The sequence below is a fragment of the Bombina bombina genome, chromosome 5, assembly GCF_027579735.1.
Source record: "Bombina bombina isolate aBomBom1 chromosome 5, aBomBom1.pri, whole genome shotgun sequence".
Classification (NCBI taxonomy): Eukaryota; Metazoa; Chordata; class Amphibia; order Anura; family Bombinatoridae; genus Bombina; species Bombina bombina.
This window is the reverse complement of record NC_069503.1, coordinates 493,807,276-493,827,277: the sequence shown is the minus strand read 5'-3', so window position 1 is coordinate 493,827,277 and position 20,002 is coordinate 493,807,276.

Below are 20,002 nucleotides of genomic sequence, written 5' to 3'. Positions count from 1 at the left end.
ATTTTGTAATTATTTTAACTATTTTAGCTATTAAATAGTTCTTAACTATTTAATAGCTATTGTACCTGGTTAAAATAAATACAAAGTTGCCTGTAAAATAAATATTAATCCTAAAATAGCTATAATATAATTATAATTTATGTTGTAGCTATATTAGGGTTTATTTTACAGGTAAGTATTTAGCTTTAAATAGGAATAATTTATTTAATAAGAGTTAATTTATTTCGTTAGAATAAAATTATATTTAACTTAGGGGGGTGTTAGGGTTAGGGTTAAAATTAGCTTTAGGGGTTAACAAATTTATTAGAGTAGCAGTGAGCTCCGATCGGCAGATTAGGGGTTAATACTTGAAGTTAGGTATCGGCGATGTTAGGGAGGGCAGATTAGGGGTTAATACTATTTATTATAGGGTTATTGAGGTGGGAGTGAGGCGGATTAGGGGTTAATAACTTTATTATAGTAGCGGTGAGGTCCACTCGGCAGATTAGGGGTTAATAAGTGTAGGCAGGTGGAGGCGACATTGAGGGGGGCAGGTTAGGGGTTAATAAATATAATATAGGGGTCGGCGGTGTTAGGGGCAGCAGATTACGGGTACATAGCTATAATGTAGCTGGCGGCGGCATGCGGACGGCAGATTAGGGGTTAATAAGTGTAGGTAGCTGGCGGTGACGTTGTGGGGGGCAGATTAGGGGTTAATAAATATAATATAGGGGTCGGCGGTGTTAGGGGCAGCAGATTAGGGGTACATAAGGATAACGTAGGTGGCGGTCGGCAGATTAGGGGTTAAAAAAATTTAATAGAGTGTCGGCGATGTGGGGGGGCCTCGGTTTAGGGGTACATAGGTAGTTTATGGGTGTTAGTGTACTTTAGAGCACAGTAGTTAAGAGCTTTATAAACCGGCGTTAGCCCAGAAAGCTCTTAACTACTGACTTTTTTCTGCGGCTGGAGTTTTGTCGTTAGATTTCTAACGCTCACTTCAGCCACGACTCTAAATACCGGAGTTAGAAATATCCCATTGAAAAGATAGGATACGCAATTGACGTAAGGGGATCTGCGGTATGGAAAAGTCGCGGCTGAAAAGTGAGCGTTAGACCCTTTAATGACTGACTCCAAATACAGGCGGTAGCCTAAAACCAGCGTTAGGAGCCTCTAACGCTGGTTTTCACGGCTACCGCCAAACTCTAAATCTAGGCCTATCTTTTTATGTTTCTGTAGAAACTAGGTGAAATAACTGCAGATATGTAGTTTTTTTGTTATAATTCTTTGATTTAATGTTGTAATCCAAAATTTATTTTATAAATTATATTTAAGCTTAAAGGGATAGTCTAGTCAAAATTAAATTTTAATTATTCAGAAAGAGCATGCAATTTTAAGCAAATTGTTTAGAATTTTCTGTTACTTTAAAGGCATTAAAGGTATATGGAAACCCAATTTTTTTCTTTCATGATTTAGATAGAGCATACAATTTTAAGCAACTTTCTTATTCACTCCTATTATAATTTCTTCCTTCTCTATGTATCTTTATTTGAAAAAGCAATAATGTAAAATTAGGAGCCGGCCCATTTGTGGCTTAGAGCCTGTTTAGCGCTTGCTGATTGGTGGCTAAATTTAGACACCAATCAGCAAGCACTACCCAGACACAGAACCAAAAATGGGCAGGCTCCCAAGCTTATATTCTTGCTTTTTCAAATATAGATACCAAGGGACCAAAAAAAATGATAGTAGGAGTAAATTAGAAAGTTGCTTAAAATCCCATGCTGTATCTGAATCATGAATGTTTAATTTTGATTATGCTATCCCTTTAAACTATCTGTTTAACACAAAATGTATATTTGTTGTACTAATTACGAGAGTAAAATTCTAAAAAGACGTTTTCAAAGACAGTTATGAAAATGACAACTGTGCATTTTTGTTGTTATTTTGTCCAGTGTTGTGCAGAGAGACATAAGTCAAACAGTACACAGTGCATATTTACTATAAAGATACCACCTCTGCAGTTGTGCACATCACTAAAACATGACAGAAATGCTGACTGATTAAAAGATTTGGGGGTCCATTTATTAAGCAGCGGATGCTGCTTCAGAGCCCCATCGTTTCAGGTCTGTCTGAAACTGAAGTTAAGAAGCAGCGGTCATACGACCGCTGCTCCTTAACTTCTCTGCCACCTTTTAGGTGGCAGACTGAAATCATTGGGATGATTGATGGCCCCTGCTAGCAGCTGATTGGCCGCTAGTGAGCAGGGGGCGGCATTGCACAAGCATTTCACCAGAAATGCTTGCGCAATGTTAAATGCTGACAACGTCTGCTGTCGTCATTTAGCGAGGTCGAGCGGACATGATTCGCTACAGCAAATCATGTCCGCTCGACCTTTATTAAATCTACTTCTTGGTACAAACACTTTGAGATAAAAGTCTAGTTACGAGTAATGAAACAATTTTGCAATATACTTTCATTAATTATTTTGCCCTTTTTCAGGCAATTTAGCTCTGAAAAATGAAATTAAACCTGCTCATTTTTCACGACTACATATCTTTGCTTAATTGACTTTAACTGATAATAACTGTAAAACAATGCATTTTATACTAACATAATGATCATGGCTAGCCTTGTGTGCAGACCAGCCCTGATTGGCTGCTTCAAATAAGGTAAATGGTGGGTGGAATTTGGCTATTGAAAAATAATTGTAGTAAAAAGAATGTTAATTTGTTTTTAAAATGTTTATACTTGGCTGATATGTTATTCTATACCAATTTATAAAGATGCGGGTGGACATTTATGATTGCACAAGCATTTTGTGTGAAATGCTTGTGCAATGCCGCCCCTTGCAGATTCACGGACAATCGGCCACTAGCAGAGGGTGTCAATCATCTCGATCCTATCCGATCGGGATGATTACTGTCCACCACCACATATGTGGCGGACGAGTTAAGAAGCAGCAGTCGCGCGGAAACATAGTGTCTACTGTTACTGTACAATGAGGTCATCCAACACTAGATGCTCTTTAAAGGAAAGAAGATATTTCTTGTAAACATTATAAACTAACTGAGCAAAACTAGTCAAGTATGATAAAAGTCCAAAATGTGTTAAATAACAATTAAAAGTACAACATGCAAATACTCCTACACCCAACTGCTAAGCTCCAACATATTTCCTGCCTTAACAGCTTTGCGTTGGCACGAATTAGTAAGTGGAACTTTCTTACTATTGATAACTTTATGAATGGTGTATACAGAGAGATAAGCGCTCAACTAGGAACGAACAATAGCTCAGTAGCTTATTCTATGATGAGTTGCCACCTAGGAGCCACCTCTTTTAGCCCAGTTGTGCTTTTCACAGAGGAAAACTTTACTGAAGTATATCAGTCTGATCCTGCCGGGTAAGGTCAGTCCAGCCCCGAAATACCAGACAATTCTCCTCTGAAGAAGAAACATGACATCCCCAGATGATAATTTTGGCCTTTTGTCCTTGTCATTGAGGTGCAGCCATATTCCACTAAGCACAATGGACAAGGAGTCCACATCTGGTTTCCCCTATCACCCTTAGGGAGACCCCCCCATGGTCATAATACAAATGCATACAGAGGCCCTGATTTTCAAAGATTCCCTAGCTTGGAGAGAAATTGTAGTTCAGACTTTACAAAGGCTGAACTCACTGGATTTTCAAAAGAAAAAGGGTGTAACTCCAGCACAGTGAGATCTCTCTCATTTATGTATGTGAAGCAGAGACAAACTCAGTGCAATATAGCACTGCATGATATTAGAGTTTTGTTACACTTACACTTTGTGCATTGTATTTTATATTGATATACATTTCAGATTGGGTCCTTTCAGTATTATTACTTTGCGCTTTCTCATGTGTATCTTAATACATTTAAATTTTGATCAAGCAGGGATTTTACACAGTCTGATTATGCCTTGAAATATTATGTGTTACCTTGTGAGAGTGGAGGGCCCTCTAGTGGGCCTGTAACAACATTAAGGGATTACCAACTTGAAGTCTGGAGAATGTGAGATTGTTTCTGTTACAATGTTGCAGGAGAGGAGGCGGTGTTTGTTCTTATCTTTATAGGGTCCTGCAGCAGGGTATCCAGCCTCTTTTCGGTTCCAGACTTCAAGAAGAAAGTTTCTGTGTCCCTGAAGGAAGATTGGATGATGGATAGATCCAGGAGGAAATCTCTGCCACCCAAAAGATACAGGGAGGTTGTGGAGATGTCGTCCAGAAAGAGAGGACCTGCAAGACAAGCAGAGGAGCATGGGTTTGATGATGTGGTACCCCCCACCCCCCCAGAAAAGGCCAACCCAGAGGAGCTTTAATAAAGGGAAAGGGCCTGCTAAAAGGGGGAGAGGGGGTGTCGGGCCCAAAGGTGGTAGCTCTGTTAGTCCCAGGTGTCCCCTTCTCAGCTGGGGGGAGTGGGCTGTGAGGAGGCCCAGGCTGGCCCCAGTGTTTCGGGGGCCCACAAGGTCAGACAGGGCAGAGTGCGCAGCAGGCCCATCCCTCTCAGATGGCGGATCACTCGAGATGTTCTCCTCCAGTTCGTCGGAGGAAGAAGAGCTCGGCCGCCATCTTGGAGGGAGGGACACGAGAGCAGAGGACACCACTCGCGACTGGAGTGGCCCAGGTAACTTGGGGAGGCTTCCGGTCGCGGGTGGGGTGGCAACGGGCGGTGCAGGGCTGAGGCAGGAAAACTTACCGGTCGCTGTTAGGGCGGCTGGTGGGGCAGGCGCGCTGCAGTGTGGCGTGGATGCGAGGCCTAGTACAAGTGCGCATGCGTGCGCAAGTACTGAAGGGCCTAGTGTGAGGGAGCATGCACGCCTAGGCTTGGTGGATGGTGGCCTGAGGTGTGAATCTGTGGCGGCAGGATCAGAGGGGCCTAGGTTGATGGCGCCAGCGGCCTTGAGTTGCGGAGGTATGGGTGCGCATGTGCACAGGGGGTCTGGCGCTTGCGGCCATACGAGCATGACTGGAGCTGGAATGGGCATGAATGTGGGCAGCAGTACTGTGAGGGTCATGGAGGCTAGCAGTGGCAGGTGTGTGGGGGATGCCACTGGAGGCAGAGGGAGGGCACATGCAGGGATAACGCATGTCAGCGCTCAAGGGTCACAGTATGGCATGAATGGGGATGATGAGCACAGGTGTGTGGCGACTGAGAATCAGGGGCATGGCTTCAATAGGCTAGGGGTTTCTGTGTGCAGGCCTGAGGCAAATCAGACTGTGTTGGTGCAAGAGACAATAATACAGAGGGCTGTAGAGTCTGCGCTGCGTGAGGTGGCCAGGCAGCAGGCCCCCCAGGGGTTGAGTGCTCACGCCCAGGAGGGACCTGGACAGGAAATGTTGATTAGAAGGGCTGTGGCTGCAGCTCTGGGGATGGACGCTGGGGGGATCTTAGGGTGGAGGGGAGGAATCGCTCTTTTGACACTCCACCCGTGGCCCAGAGTACTCCCCAAGTTGTTTTGTCTCCCCAGGTACAGAATAGGCATGCTTCAACAATGGCAGCAGAAGCTTCCAGTGCGCTGGTGGTAGCAGGTCAGAGCAGAGAGCAAGGGGAGCAGTCTGGATCCTTGACTCAGGCACCCATTGGAGCAGACCGCCCAGGAAATCGTGAGTACTATGCACCACACACATTGCTCGCTGACAAAGGGTCTTCATCTAGCGGATCAGGTTCAGATAGTGGGGAGGACCTGGGGCTGGTTGGAAAGGGTCAGTGTAGAATGTTTTGGTGGATTAAGAAAATGGCGGCAGGGCATGCGAAGGATAGGGCAAGGAGACCAGGAACCGCGGAAGGGGACCAAGGGGCTGTAGGGCCTGGGGGCGGTGCCCCTGGGGCCGCGGTGCCTAGTAAGGTGGCAGCACAGGGGGACACGTACCCGTGGTTGGTTCATTCGCTGTACAGGCACCTCAAGTTGAAAGTAATAAAGAAAATACAGGAGGGTCATTATGTTAATATTTTTGACCTCTCACTGGATGCGTTTAAGGTGAAATAAAGGGCCCAGGATGGATCCGGGCCCAGAAAAGTGTGCAGGCCCGAAACGTACGAGGAGTGGCTAAAATGCTTCCAAGTGCTAGCGGCCTGTTACGTGGATAGGTGGCCACTGCAAGGCCACAACCTCTTTAAGTACCAGGATACTATAGAGGATATTCATAACAGATTTAAAGAAGGTGCATGGAGAGAATATGATATGGCCTTCAGGAGGAAGATGGTGGGGAATCCCTTACTTCATTTCAGCATGCAGGACATGCACCTGTGGTCGAAGCTAGGGCTGGAAGGGGGCACCACGCCCCCGGCGCAGGCGCGGAAGGGGTTGCCAAGGCAGAGTTCAAGGGTAGGTAGGCGCGGGCGAGAGTGCTGGAAATTTCAGGACAAGCAGTGTGACAGGGGGAGCAGTTGCTCCTTTCGTCACATCTGCAGATACTGCAGAGGACCACATTCAGGAGTCAATTGCAGCAAACGCAAGGACCAGGGGCAGCCTAAACCAGCACCGAAATCAGGAGCTGTGGTCAAGGGTCCCAACCCCGCTTAAATTGTCCCCTATGCTAGCTTGGCTAGCACATTATCCAGACCGGGAGGCAGCGGAGCTGCTCCGGAGGGGTCTGGAGTGGGGTTTTGAGATCCCAGTTACAAGGATTGTCCTGGGGTCAGGGGTGCACAAAAATTTAAAGATGGCTTACGAATTCCCACACGTGGTGAGGGAGAAATTGGCAAAGGAAGTTGTGATGGGTAGGGTGTCTGGCCCATTCATGGAGCTCCCCATTGCAAACCTGGTGGTTTCGTCATTGGGAGTGGTGCCAAAAAAGGAGCCGGGGAAATTCAGGTTGATTCATCACCTGTCCTTCCCAAAAGGGGGGTCAGTCAATGATGCGATCGACCCAGAAATAAGCTTGGTGCATTATCAATCTTTTGATAATGCTCTGGAGGTGGTTAGGGCATGCGGCGTAGGGGCATTGATGGCGAAGCTCGACATAGAGTCTGCATTCAGGCTGCTGCCCCTCCATCCCTCAGCGTTTAGGCTCATGGGGATGAAGTTCGAAGGGTTCTACTATGTGGACAGGTGCCTACCAATGGGGTGTTCCTTGTCCTGCTCATTGTTCGAGTGTTTCAGTTCCTTTCTGCACTGGGTGGTCTGGTCGGCGTCGGGAGGTGGGGCAATTGCCCATTACCTCTATGACTTCCTTTTGGTGGGGAGAGCAGGTTGCGCAGATTGCGAACAGCTGATGAGAATCATGAAGGAAGTGATGGCCAGTTTCTGGGTGCCCCTGGCGGATGAGAAGACGCAGGGCCCCTGTACGTGTATCACTTTTCTAGGGATAGAAATTGACACGGTGCGTGCGGTCTGCAGATTGCCTGACGATAAAGTGCAGCCAATGCTGCAGGTGGTCAGGTCAGTTATGGGGCGCAATAGGGTCTCTATTAAGGAGGTCCAGTCATTGCTCGGACTTCTGAATTTTGCAGGGCGCTTGATCCCGATGGGAGGGCTCTTCAATCGCCGCCTGGAGGGCCAATTAAAAAGCCCTCCGGGCCAGGCAAAATGAACTCCTGTCACGGTCGAGGTGAAGGAGCATTTGGAGGTTTGGGCCAGGTTCCTGGTTGACTTCAACGGGGTTTGCCTCTGGAGGCACCCGCCAGTTTCGAATCAAGCACTTTACCTCTTCACGGATGCGGCAGGTGGCTCTGGGTATGGAATTTGACGCTATTGGAGCTGTTCCCCATAATGGTAGCTGTAGAAATATGGGGTGCGCGGTTAGAGAACAGGTCAGTGGTGTTTTGGATGGACAACCTGAGTGTGGTGTACGCCATTAATAGGTTGTCTGCAGCTTCACCATATGTGGTAGGCTATCTGAGGCACCTGGTGTTGCGCTGTTTGCAGCTCAACATCTGTTTCACCGCCAAACACGTCCCGGGAGTGCAGAATGTCATTGCAGATTCACTTTCTCGATTCAACTGGGGGCAGTTTAGGAAAGCAGCACCCAGGGCGGGTCTAACGTGCCCTTCTTTTCTTTGGCAGTTGGCGAAGGTTGGGAAGGCATCCTCGGTTTAGTTAAGGCGTCCCTGGCTCTGAAGACTTGGGCAACCTACCTGGGCCACTGGAACAGATGGGTGACTTTCTGTTGTCAGAGGGGCATACAGGTACAGGGGGCTACTAGGGTGCATGTGTTGGAATGGTTGGCCCTGTTGAGAGGGGAAGGCATTAGCAAGGCAGGAGCTGCAGGTAGGCTTGCAGCAGTGTCCTTCTTTAACCAGGCATTGGGTTTTGTGGACCACTCTAGGGCTTTTCTGGTTAGAAAAGTGCTGAAGGGGTGGGGGAGAATGGCCCCTCGTACAAAGGACCATAGGGAACCTATTATAGCTGGCAGACTGAGGCAGTTGGCACTGTTTTTACGAGAAGTCTGCAAATCTGAATATGAGACGTTGCTGTTTAGAACTGCTTTCGTGATAGCATTCGCGGGGGCTCTGCGGGTGAGCGAATTGGTCTCATCGGCAAAGACAAAAGGGACTGGGGGGGTATTGGCGGAGCATGTGCGATTAGCCCAAGGGGGCACGCTATTATTCGTCCCAAGGTCTAAAACAGATCAGGAGGGCAAAGGCACATGGTTGCCCCTTGCGAGACAGGAGGAAGCAATATGCTGCCCTGTGCGTTGTGTGGAGGAGTTTGTGAAACTCCGTCCGGGGCAGTGCACTCACTTCCTCGTGCATGAGGATGGGTCCGCATTGTCCAGATTTCAGTTTAGGAAAGTTCTCGCTAAGACAGCAGAGTTAGCTGGTTTAGACCCCAAGAGAATAGCGGCCCATTCCTTTCGGATATGCTCTGCAACTAGCGCAGCGGAGAAAGGGGAGTCATCGGCTGAGATTAAGCGCTTGGGAAGATGGAGATCAGCCCAATTTAAGGTGTTTATTAGGCCCACACCAGGTCCACATTCCTAGGAAAGGTTGTGGCTCATTTGCATTTGCATGTTTTATGTAAGATGGCACCAACGGGACACCCGGTGGGTTAGCGGGTTGGTGTGGGGATGGGGCTGCTGATAAGGGTTTCGAACGGTGAGGGGGTGGTATTGTGGGGTCTAGGGCTCTAGCCCAGGTTAATAGGGTGTTGTCTGTTTCACCAGGTACATTAGGAAGTTCACCCCCTGTTCGAGTGTGGATAATTGGACACTCATTTATCCATTGGGCATCCATCAGGGCGCTGCGGATGCCGGAAGGGCAACAACTTGGATTCCGAATGTCCAGGGCCAACTTCCGGTGGTTGGGACGCAGGGGCCTTGTGTGGGACGATTTACCAGCATTGTTGCAAGAAGCACATAGGTGATGGGGGCAGCCTAATGTTATAGTGCTGCATTTGGGGGGTAATGACTTAGGTGCATTGCCAGCCCTGGACCTTATTAAGAGGATGACAGCGGATCTTAAGTGGGTGCACACGTGGTTGAAAGAGGTCAAAATAGGTTGGTCAAATGTGGTTGCTCGGCTGCATTGGCGACACATTGTGACCCAGAAAGCAGCCTATAACGTGCGAAAGAAGGTCAATAGAGAGTTGGGAAGAGTGGTCACGGCCTTGGGGGGCTTCGTGATTAAACACGATGGGATAACGGCCGACAAGAAGGACCTATTTCGTCATGATGGGGTCCACCTGACCGATGTCGGGTTGGACATGTTTTTGTCAGACATTAAGAGCGCTTTGTTAAGGGTAATATAGTTAAAAAAAAATGGTTTGATTGTTATTGTTGTTACGGTTATTATTACAGTTGATATGTTAATTTATTATAGGTGCCTGTCGGTTGGTGTGGCGGCAAGAGAACGCCTGGCTCTTGTGGTGGGTGGTCAGGGCCCCGGGGAGTGGGCATGGAGAGAGAAGAGTGACGGTCTAAAAGAAGGGGAGGGGTTACGTCCGCCAGGCACCGGCCTGCGGGTCCTCTCCCTTTCGAACAAGATCGAATACCTCTAAACCATCACAGCTCTCTCTCAGTGCCATTGGGCGTGACAGCCGGGTGTCACATTGCAGACATCGAAAGGGGCCTTGACCATCTGCTTAAAGGGGCTAGGTTAGGGAAAGATGCCGCCAACGTTTTTGTTAACGAACTTGTTGCCAAGTTTGGTATTAAGAGTAAAGTTCCTAAGGTAATTAGAATAACGCATTAGGCACTAGTTATTTGTTTATTTATTAAACGCGACCGTGACCGGTCTTTTCCTCCCAACTTGGTGTGCTGTCTTATTTATTCAGGTTATGCTACACTACGTAGGACATAATAGGGGGTTTAGACCTTATGAGAGTGGAGGGCCCTCTAGTGGGCCTGTAACAGCATTAAGGGATTACCAACTTGAAGTCTGGAGAATGTGAAATTTTTTTTTGTTACAATGTTGCAGGAGAGGAGGCGGTGTTTGTTCTTACCTTTATAGGGTCCTGCAGCAGGGTATCCGGCCTCTTTTTGGTTCCAGACTTCAAGAAGAAAGTTTCCCACCCACCCGTCCTCGGAGTAGCAGTGAATTGGCAGCGATGCGGCTGTGGTAGGGTGAGCTAACCCGGCAGGGGTAGGTTTAATTGAGCTAGCCTTGTGTAAGACCGGGTTCTTAATTTAGTCACCCACCTCTATCAATAGGGTTGTACAATTCGAATGCTAGAGGTCACCGTACTGGGTTGGGTTGAAGCCTTGGCAGGCGGGTGGTCAGGGACCTGGGAAGCGGGCACGGAGAGAGAAGAGTGACGGTCTAAAAGAAGGGGAGGGGTTACGCCCGCCAAGCGCCGGCCTGGGGGTCCTCTCCCTTGCGAACAAGACCGAATACCTCTAAACCATCACAGCTCTCTCTCAGTGCCATTGGGCATGACAGCCGGGTGTCACGTTGCAGACATCGAAAGGGGCCTTGACCATCTGCTTAAAGGGGCTAGGTTAGGGAAAGATGCCGCCAGCGTTTTTGTTAATAAACTTGTTGCCAAGTTTGGTATTAAGAGTAAAGTGCCTAAGGTAATTCAAATAACGCATTAGGCACTAGTTATTCATTTATTTAATAAACGCGACTGTGACCGGTCTTTTCCTCCCAACTTGGTGTGCTGTCTTATTTATTCAGGTTATGCTACACTATGTAGGACGTAATAGGGGGTTTAAACCTTAATAACTTAGGATCATACTTTGTATATCTCTGTGTATCTTTTACAAATTACATTGTACAGTGTATTTTCTCCATTGTAAACTGACAGTTTCAGAAAGTTGGAGGGACAGCACAGTTCCCTGGGCTAAACAGGGGAGTTCCAGGGTATGTTTGAATCTCTCTCACACATTTTTTAAGCATTTTAAACAAGCTGGTCTCACTAATTTGTCTTGTTAGCTATATGCAGGTGAAGTTTGCTCAAAATTCACAATACACTTTTTTTTAGTTAGCAAAAAATTATATATAATAAAATATAGACAAAAGCAAGTTAAATTGTAGTAAAAACATTTCACTTTATTTTGTAATTGATGCAAACGGTGCCTTTATATCAGTCCCACAGGTTCTCCAGTTACCTTCTTTCTCCCATGTGAAATTTTGTATGCCAGAGAGCTTCATTACTTTCTGGCGAAGGCAACTCTCATCTCTATGGGATTTCCAGGTTCCTCCCCCTTTCTTAGAAAATTCAGTGAGTTCTGCCTCTGTGACATCATCACTATTTTCTCTCTCCAAAATAGAGAATGTTTTATTATTTTGCCCATAGAAAGTAATGATGCTCTCTGGGGAAATGAAGCTGACAGTTTTTCAGTTTTAATTTACATAAAAGATGCAAAGAGCAATCTAAATTGTAAAAGATATGCATACATATGCAAAGCATGAGCCTAATTTGTTAAAGTTACACAGAAACTGTGAAAGCATAATCAGAATTTGTAAAATCACAATCCTAAATACACTGCTTTGCACAAAATACAATTTAAAATTGAACGTGCAAAGTATAAATGTAATAAAATTTTAATCTCAAGTGTAAAGTGATATAAAATAGAAATCACAAGGTATAAATGCAGCAGAACTGTAATGTCATGCAATGCTATGTTGCACTGGGCTTGTCTCTCCTTCACATGCAGAAATGCAGGGAACACCCCTTGGAGAAGTAAAGCAAAATCTGCCTTTTTTAAATATTCACCAGGGATCTTGCAGTGCTAGAGGTTCATTTTAGAATATCTCACCAGAGCAGAGAAGTTTTGAATATCACGGCCAGAGAGAGAAGCGCTCAACCAGGAATGAACAACAGCACAGTAGCTTGTTCTACGGTGAGTTGTAGACAGTCATTTAAGGCAAGTAGCTTTTTCCTAGGCAAATAATTATTTTAGGAATTTTTTTAACTTTAATAATCATTAGTCTAGGCACTAGTCAGGCAAATTGTTTTCAGAAATCAAATTATCTGTGCAAAAGATGGTCCTTGCACACACACCTAACAAAAGTGTCCTCTGCTAGCCAATAGGTGCTAAGGTACCCTGGAAAAGTGGCCCCTGCTAGCCAATAGGTGCAAAGACATCCCGGGAAAGTAGCCCCCACTCAGAATAGCCAAATACTCCAGAAAAGTGACCTCTGCACCCCAAAACATATCCTGGCACCCTGGGAACGTGGACCTTGCAACAGGAAAGTGACCTATGCTCACCAAAACACTCCCAAGCACTCTGTAAAAGTGGCCAGTGCTCACCATTAGGCACCAAGACACCCTAAAAAAGTGGCCCCTGGTTGCCAATCTAGCTCTGAGAAATTGTAGTCAGCTATTTTCCAGCATCTATATTGCAGCAGCATAGAAATAGAAATAGCACATAGTTGTTCATATTGTTGAAAAAGTTTGCAATATATACGTATATGACGTATGTTTGGCTGATGGCTTTCTCATGATACAAGGGGCAAGGAGAAAGTTTGAAATCAAAGAAAAAATCTACTGCTTATTTCACATTCAAACTAAAGGTTCTCGCTTGGCAATCGGGGTGATTGTAAACCACCAGATCACAGCTGGCATATAGGTTAGGAAACAGCAATCTGATTACTGCTTCTTCTTAACTACAATACATGTTTAAAGGCACAACAGCTTTAACTGTATTTACTTTATTATATTATTGTTTAAAAACTTGCTTCATCTTACTGTGCCATATAAATATTGCCTTCATTTTCTTGTTTTGACAAGGATAGATTATACTAGAGAGTATACGTATTCAATGGAGACAATTTATGAATTGCTCCTCTGAATATAATCTAACAAACAACAATTTAATTTAGATGTGTTTGTATTAAAAAAAAAAAAAAATTCTAATGGCAAAGCTTCTTTCTGCATGGGGGGAAATATTTGTATTTTTATAATTATAATTTTCACTAATAATAGTCACAAGAGTAACGCTTTCAATAGAACTATTGTATTCTTAGCTTTGTTAAAGCTTTTAATTAAAACATGTTAACAATTCAGTTTGAAAAAGCTTGTTGGAACAAAAATAAATCCAGGAGCTAAGTCTATTTAAATTCATTGCAATTAATTTACTTTGTACTAGTCTTGGGGAATATCTGAGTAAAATGAATCCCCTAGTCAAAGATGCTGGCTATAAAAACTGGCAATATTTTCATATAGTATAATGAAGAAGTTACTTTCAATTGCAAAGCTTACCACATTTACCACTAGCTGTATAATAATAGTGTTTGTGAATTTATTATTTGGGGATTAGCCTCATTTTAAGATTCTGTTGTTGTTGTTTGAGATATTTAAGAAAACACAAATTTAAAGGGATATTAAACACCACTTGTTTTTGTGTAAAAATTATTGTGATTTGTCATTTACTATCTAGGGAGCCAGAAAGCAAATTCTGTACACTAGGTTTTAAAAATGCTGCAAACTATCTATATGTGCTATTTGATTTACAGCATTTTGAACATTTAGGACACAGAATTTGCTTTTTGGCCTCTCTAGGAACCATGTGACAAAGCACAGTTACTTAAAGGGGTAGTTAATATCTTTTAAATTGTATCTGTACTCTAAGGTTTAAGGGGACTTTAAAGGAATATACAACCACTGGGTACAACTACAGAATCTGGGTTACTACCAGCAGTGGGATTCAGTCTGTTCTCACTAGTTTTTAAAACCTGTTCCTAAAATGTAGAAAATGTATAGAACCTGTTCCTAAAATGTCAAAAGTGTATATGTTCTGTATAATAGAGAAGTTAGAGAATCTTTTGCTAAAATTTTGAAATCCATCCAGAACCTGTTCCTAAAATTTCAGAATCCCACCACTAGTTACTACTCACCATGCATTTGGTTTTCCTCATCTACCTACAGTTTTCTAAAGCCCTTCTTTAAATTTAACTCATTACAGAAACCATTTTGTAAAGCACGGTATCTTTCTTATTGGCATGGCCATCTTGGTATGCACATATTGTCGCATCCTGTGACACAAGCAGTGTGTTTTCACAGTTCATTGATGTTGGCTTTTCCAAAGCCGTACCTTGTACTTTGGAATAGCTTGCACAATAGAAAGTAAAACAATTAGATGTTTGCTGTTTTTACACAGATACATAAGGTTATATAAATATAAAAAATCCTTAGTAAAAACATAGAAAAATGCAGCCACTGCAAAAATTTACAGTTCCTGTTTTAGATTGCACATGCTAACCTGAAGTGCATGATATGGCTAGTCAAAAAGACAGCAATATCAATTATGTCACAGGGTACAAAAATACTTATATTCCAAGGGCAAGATTACATATGCGGCGCAGGCTTCAGTGTAACTGCTGAATCCCGCGTCGCCTGTAATTTCACCTTGCACATCGGGGTATCACATAAACCCGGCCGGCAGTTCATAAAGTGCCGTAGGTCGGATAAACTAACGATGTCCAGAAATGAGTGTTTAATACAAATTTCTGGAGTCGCCAGTGACTTACGACACTTTAGAAACTGCCGGCGCCTAAGAAAATAAAAAAAATGTCAAATCTCCCGTAAAAGTCTAACACGCCTCACAAAAATAAACCCGACACGTAAAACCCCTATATCCGCCATCAAACCCACATCACAACTATTAATAAATGTATTAACCCCTAAACCGACAACCACCAACAATGCAATATGCCTTATTAAACTTTTAACCCCTAATCTGCCATTATCCCACATTGCAACAAACCTTATAAATCTATTAACCCCTAATCAGCCGAACCCACACAACACAATGATCCTAATAAAACTATTGACCCCTAAACCGACAAACCCACACAACGCAATAATCCTAATAAAACTATTAACCCCTAAACCGCCAAACCCACACAACGCAATAATCCTAATAAAACTATTAACCCCTAAACTGACAAACCCCCACAATGCAAATAACTAATTAAATTACTAAGCCCCCTACCTAACACTCCCTAACCTAACACCCGCTAAATTAACCCCAATTACCTAAATTAAAAAATACTAAGTTACAAACAATTAAAATAAAAAAGCTAACATTACTTAAAAAAAAAGTTTAAATTAAAAGGGCAAATTCTATTCTATTGGCTGTTCAAATCAGCCAGTAAGATTTCAGTAGTTCTCATCCTATTGGCTGATTAGAATTTGAAGACTCAAATTAGCCAAAAGGAATGCAAGGTACCCCTTATTTAAACGCGTACCTTGAATTCAATCCTCAGTGTGCGGCGGTGATCTTACAAAGAGGATCTCCACGCTCCTTGGCTCCGCGGTCCACGGTCTTCAGTTCCGTTGCCGCCGGTCTTTAGTCCTGCAGTCACCGGTCTTCAGTTTCGCACTCCACGCCACCTTGTTCCTAGAAGAATATAGAAGATATCGACTCTTGGAAAAATACTTCACTGCCGGACTTCAGGAACCGTGAGTATTTATATGCGGCGCTGTATATGTGATACCAAAACCGAGTAAAAACCGGCGTCGCCGGATTTTGTGGGCGACACCGCAAATGTAATCTTGCCCCAAGATGGTGGTGCCCAGTTTAAAGATGCAGAACTTCACTAACCAGCACTTTTAAAAGGTTAAAATAAGAGAATAGGTGCTGTTTGGTGAATCTCTGCATTTTCCTTCTGGGAGCTGCCATCATGTAACTCACGTATTTGTTTACCCATGACAGAAGATGTGCACACCCTCATATCAGCGATGTTGCAGATTTTTCACAGTTGTATTATGCTATTCAAGTTAGCACCCACAATACAGATTGGGAGGTTTACATTTTTGCAGTTTTTATACATAGTTTAAAAGTTACACAGCATATAAAAAAAAGTTCACTTGAATAATATAGAGCAAGGCAGCCACTGCAAAAATATGAAGCTCCCGCTTCACCAGCTGGTTTTTTAGGAAATTTTAGGGAAAACATTTTTTTAGTTATCACTCCATTTAAACAGAAATAGAGTATTGTTTTGTTTTATTTACCTTATAGCTGCACACCACACTTCTGAAATTCCAGTAGTGAAGGGGTTAATGAGGTAGCTTATAAGGTTAATTTTAACTGCTTCCTCCCCCCCCCAGCTGGTCACCACTCTCTTAGGTATGCCATTTAGCAAAAGTTTTTTTTGTGTGTAGGTAAATCCCCTCCCCCTCCCCCACCATGACCCCCAATCTCTCTAACTCTCCCCCTCTCACTAGGTGCTGCCATCTTAGCTACTGTCAGTTGTCTGCCAGTACCCAGTTTTTAGGGTTTTCTTTACTTTTTTATTTTATTATTTATTTTAAAAAAATACATTTGGCGAACTACCTTCATATGGTAAAAGAAGCAAGATCAGCACTCCCTTACCATATGAAGGCAGATGCATTCTTCCTCTGGATGTGGTTGTAGTTGTCAAAGCTGACAGCTGAACCCGCAGCTTGAGGCAGAAAGTTGCACATAGTTATTACGTCAACAGGGTATGCTGAGCAATGTACCCTGTGACATAGTAGCTACATCAAAAATGGCAGAGGTAGATAAAGAAAATTCTAGAAAATTAAATTAAATGGTGAGTAGAAATCATTATTGTAGCTATGACCATAGTTAAGTGTACCTTTACTTTGAATTCTTGTTCTTTTAGCTGGCATATAAAGAGTAGACTGGGATACTACAAATGTAATGTTAATTTGCTTCTTTTATTAAAAAATCTAGAACCTTTAACTTTAAGGGACACTGTATTCACAATATGTATATGTAGCCCTTCATGTTGAACATTTGCACCTGTATACATTCTGCAGGAGAAGTTGCCTAGGCAACTATTAGACTGGTTGGTCATGTGATCAAGTGAAACTAAAAGAAGAGTGTAAGACACAGGAGGAAGCAGACATGTCAGAGCAGTGAAGGTGTGTGTGAGGCCTGGCTGTGTGAGAGCTGCAGACTTCATCTTGTAAAGTAACAGCATTCCTCTGCTGATTTAGTGTATGCTGCCAGCTGCAGTCTGTCCCTGTTAGAGAGCTGTGGAGAAGAATGCAGACAAAGTAAATGACTGGCAGACCTTGGAGTTTTCTTTCAGCCTGTGCAGAATCCTGTCAGTGGTAAGAAGTATCCTCTCTCCTTGTCATACTGACAGGGCATTCTGTCCATCACATAAACTTATAAACAGCTCTTCCTGTGGATTGCAGTTTCCTATGAGCTGCAACTGTTTAAATGCATGTGGATTACCTTAAAGGGCCCCAACATTTATGTGCACCAACTGGTACCCATCAGCCATTAGGGTGAAGCCTGAGGGTGGGTTCGCAGGTGGTTTGGGAGGGTGCTGGGCCTGGTTAGAGAGAGTCGGTGTGTTAGTTAGCCACTGTATTTCTTGCCTTATTTTTATTTACCATAATCCTTTAATACATGTTCATACTGTTTTACTGTTATTACTGTGTGTGTTGTAGTTATTTATTATGTTCCTGTCTGGGAAACCCATTCTTGCCCTGGATGCCCAGTCAGGTGGAGGCACTGCCACAGTCATGTACCCCAACTCCCAGGTAGCGGAGACTCAGGATCAGCCTGCAGAGCACATGGAGGTAGCTGGGGTAAAGACCCACAGGGGTAATTGTGGGCCTAGGCCAAACCCCGTTACATTTGGTGGTACTGCTGAGATAAATTGGGGTACACCCAGTAAGGATCCGTTAATTCCCCGGCCCACACTCCCATTTGTAACAGATTGGGCCCAGCAACAGAAGGTACCATTGCATCATGCAGTGATGATATGCCAGGTACCTCCCTATAGTGAGATAAAACATGTCACCAAGTGCGTAGAGATTATACTGGGAATAGAGATGGCTACCATCAGAGACATCCTGCATGATTCATACGGTCAAACTTACATGTTAGTATATTCCCATGCAGATTTGAGAGGCCGTCATAGGCCTACATGTCTATACCTTCTTGAAACAGCTCCTGAAGGATGTCGCTTAGTGTACGCTCTCCCTGATAAGGAGGAAGGGGTTACACTGCAGCAACCCTCCACTATAGGCCAAAGAGACTTTAATGTATCAAGTTATTCCCAGATTCTGTCCCCTTTGTCAGAGAAACCCCCCAGGAGATTACCGGTTACCCCTGTAGAGACTGGGGCCATCCCCAAACGAAATGTCTACTTTTCCAGTGTGCAAGGGACAACTGCCCCTAAGACCCCAGATCTAGTGGTTCCCTCATCTCCAACATCCCCAAAACCAGGCGATTCCCTATTGAGAACCACAAGTTCAGGAGAGAGTAACATATCTGAAATACTGCAAAAACTCTCAGAAGCCATAGTAACAGCTACCCATACCCACAGTTACCGTAAGCTGAAAGTGTTTTCTGGGAATCAACCTGTTCCTGCCGGGGAGGAGCCCTTTAAGGCCTGGAAGGATAATGCTGTACAATTATTGGAAGAATGGTCTTGTACGGATAACATAAAAAAACAACGGATAATGGAGAGTCTTCGTTTCCCAGCTACAAATATGATAAGGCTGTTTAGGGGAGTGAATGAACAAGCTACCGCACAAGATTACCTGAAAGTTTTGCAGGATGCGTATGGAAAATCTGAGGACTCTGATGATCTATTAATCAAGTTCCTAGCCACTAAACAGAAGGAACATGAGAAAGCTTCAGACTATATCAATCGATAACAATTGTCACTGGGAAAACTGTTTCATAATGGAGCAGTCACTGCATCTGAGTTGGATGCTCGACTATCCAAACAAATTCAGAAGGGAGGCCTTAGCAATGATCCAGTCATGATCATGTTAAGAGTTAAGTTGGATGATCAAGTCTTGTCCTATTCCACACTGATCCGAAAAGCAAAAATACTGGAGAACCAAATGTCCCCATCTCCTCCACAAAAAGGAAATTCTTCTAAAGCTGCAGATAAAGAGGATATGGAACTGTTCGTCCTTAAAAAAAAGGTAGCTGAATTAGAATTATTGTCTAAGTCATCGCCAAGAAGAACAGATTATTCTCCTACCAGGAGGCAGCACCGCAGGGAGACCACAGGAAGGTTATTCCCAGAGGAACAGTCCCCCCGAGGGAACTGTTTTAAGTGTGGAAAATCAGGGCATTTCAAGCGGGAGTGTCCCACTAATTCATCAGATACAGAAGTGGATGTGCTAGCTATTGAGCTGGAGGAGGCTCAAGCTACCAGTCCTTTCAGGAAAAGAGGAAAAAGAACCACACCCATATTATCTGTGGGGGCCAAGATCGGGCCCAAATCTCTGATACAGTTACAAATAGAAGATATTCATGCCTCGGCCTTGTTAGATACTGGATCCCAGGTCACCATCATTAATAGAGACTTCTATGACCATCATTTAAAACATATTCCCCTGGAGCCAGCAGGAGAGTTGCAGTTGTGGGGAGTGGGATCTCAGGCCCAGCCTGTAGAGGGATGTATAAGAGTGACAATAACAATCCCACAGTTAAACACAGGAATGATCTGCCCTATGGAATTGGAAGCTCTTGTATGCTCCATGAAGAAAACAATGTGCGCCCCAATAATTTTGGGTACCAACGCAAGAATGGTGCAGGACATGTTCAGGGCCTACCTAACTGAAGTGGGAGATGTATCTCTAACCAGACTGATGGAAGTCAGCCCTGTTCTAGGGAAAGAATGCCATCGACTAGCCCTACAAGCTAGACCAGGATCATGCCA